This window comes from Meleagris gallopavo, chromosome 12 (genome assembly GCF_000146605.3).
Source record: "Meleagris gallopavo isolate NT-WF06-2002-E0010 breed Aviagen turkey brand Nicholas breeding stock chromosome 12, Turkey_5.1, whole genome shotgun sequence".
Lineage (NCBI taxonomy): Eukaryota > Metazoa > Chordata > Aves > Galliformes > Phasianidae > Meleagris > Meleagris gallopavo.
Window position 1 is genome coordinate 2,671,841 of NC_015022.2, and position 2,718 is coordinate 2,674,558.

Sequence of the window (2,718 nt, forward strand, 5' to 3'; positions counted from 1 at the left end):
CACCCCCTGCCCGGAACTCCGCGGCCCGGCCGGGTTCCTGCCCTGCTCTGCCCTGCCACGGAGGTCACGTCCTTTTTCTCTCCTCCAGCTGGAGGAAGCTTGCAGTGTTTTCTTTTCTGCTGGAAACAATGCACGAGAGCATTATCGGTTCTCTGCCACTGCTTGGTTGTCTGGGGGCGAACGAAGCTCATGCAGATGTGTCAGCGTTGGGGGCAACTAAGAACGTATATTTTCAGTTAGCAGGTTACTGTCTGCTCAACTCTAGGCTATGGAGGAAGGTAATTAAATAACATACTGAATCCAACGCTAAATCGAGAACGAGCCATTCCTTTTTCTTTCGAATACCTCTGGGGATGCTGGTGCTGCTGGGGCTCGGTGGGTGCCTGAATTCCCACCCAGGAGCGAGGGCTGACCGGCAGCCCCTGAGCTGAGTGTTTCTCTCCTGGCACAGGACAGGGGGCTCAGGTGGCGTGCGTGGGAATGTGGTTTTTGCTCACCCAGACTTTGCCTTAAGTACTAGTGAGGAATTTTGGAGAGGACGAGGGGAAATTTCACTATTGTTTCATTATTTTGCATTTTAAATGTGTTGATCTAACGTGTGCTGTTTTGCACCCTTGTAGAAAATGATCATGTTTTAGGAGAGGGGGAGGCAAACTTACAGTGTTCTGTTAAGCCTTTACGTTTCGGTGCTTTGTGGCATTTTAATTTTTTGGGTACCGGAAGACCATTAAAGCTCCATAGCATGACTTAGTTGTGTTGGTAGCTGAGCTGTGCTGTGTAACCAGTTCTAAAACCACCAAAACCTTCTCTTTTATGCACTCAGGATTCAGTTGCAGACTCTGGTGTCCATTTTAAACTGAGCAGTCTTCTGCACAGCTGTAACGTTCCTGGTTATCCCCCTAAATAAAGCTTAAAAACAATTTATGGGCTTGGCCGCTCTCCCAGACATTTTTCAAATGAGAAGTGTATATTGTCTCTTTGTAACTTTTTTACTCTTGCAGGTTACTGTTTAACCACTTAAGGGCAGGCCTTGTAGGTGAAGGTTAATAGCATTGGAAAAGTTACCTGAGGAGCTTCGTGCTACTTCATCATCAGTTTCATCTCTGTCCTTTCCGAGCTCCTTGTCTTTCTGATGAAGAAGCAGTGCTTGCCTTTGGCCTGCTGGCCTTGCTTCTTTCCCTCCGTCCTGTGCTCTGAGTAACCCAGACTGCAAGTACTAAAAGACACTCCTGAGGCTGAAGGCAGCCCTGCTAGCTAGGGGGAGGATTTGGGGTGGTCAGACGTGTTCTGACAGAGCTCCTCGGGATACATTACCCACCACCGAGATGGCAGCGAGCAGGCTGTAACATCAAAGAGATCTGTGAGATGGAGTAAAAAAGCCTAAAGAGAAGATGAATGCAGAAAGGAACAGCAGTTCTACAGGTCAGATTTTACATGTTGTGAAAATGGTTTCCTGTGGGTTTCTTGTTTTGTCTTTCTGTACTTCAGACAAAATAATTGGATTCACTATCTACATTCCTCACCTGAGCACGTTTTCTAACAAGCCCTCTTTTTTTTTTTTAATTATTGTGTGTGGTTTTTGGTTGCTGTTTTTGTTAAGTACCCCTACAGCTAGTTCTGTTCTAGCAGCAGTGCTGCTCAAGCTTTAGGCTAGTAGGTGCAACTTCTCTCTGACTCGATGGTTCTAATAAAGTTCTGAGGGTACCAGCTCCTGCTCAACCCGCATTCTACGTATCTCATGTTTTGTGTGTTGTCCATTCAAATAAAATTCTTGAATTCTTGAATGTTTCTATCTTTTTCCTCATAAACATTCTTTTAAAGCCTTGTTATTAGCAGTGCATTTGCACTGTTTGGTTTGTTTCTCACTTTCTTGTTTTTCAGGTATTCTGGGGAGGGGAAAAAAAAAAAAAACCAACAAAAAACAGCTCAGCAGCATTAGTAAGTGCCTCACATGTAGACAGAACTGTGCCTAACAATTCTTCCTCAGTGTGCCTGTATTTATCTTGGGCTTAGATGTGCCATCCGTGTTTGGATAGCTTCCTGGACTTGAACCAAATCTGTGGAGTTGGCGGGGTTGGATAGTCAGAGAGCTGCCCTGGGTGTAATTCATGGAGCCCTCTCGTGTGAAGCTGAGTATCTCTGATGGATACATTTCATGGCAAAAGAAAAAACCTTTTTATACACACTGGACTGTTTGACTGCATCTTCCTCTCTGGAACCAGAAGTAAGGAAAGGTCTGTTTTCTTGTTTTGATGCAGTATCACATGAGTTTCTAAGCTTTTGCATTATACCGGATCTGTCCTACACATGTCTAGTGTTATCTACAGAATCCCTCATCTCAGTGGAGTCAGAAAAGGCATCTTAACCATGGCTCTCTGCTGCAGTTCTTGGTGTGGTGAAATTCCCCGTGCGTATAGCAGGCTAGTGGTGTGCATGTCATCCAAGTGAAAGACTAGATGGAAAATATTGTGTTGTTATTCAGATGTGTGACTTGGTCTTGTGATGCTCTGCAATGCTCTTTCCATATTCCCACATAAATATCTTTCTTTTTTTTTCCCCATCACTATAATTTTAGGGGTCTGACCTTTACTGGCTGTACCTGTAAGCAGAATGCTTTAGTGTATTATAATGCAACACTTCCTTGTTAAGTGACAAACAAGAGCTTCTTGCCAATGGCCTGTTAGGTGTTCCTAATCCTAACTGATTTTATTTTTTCTG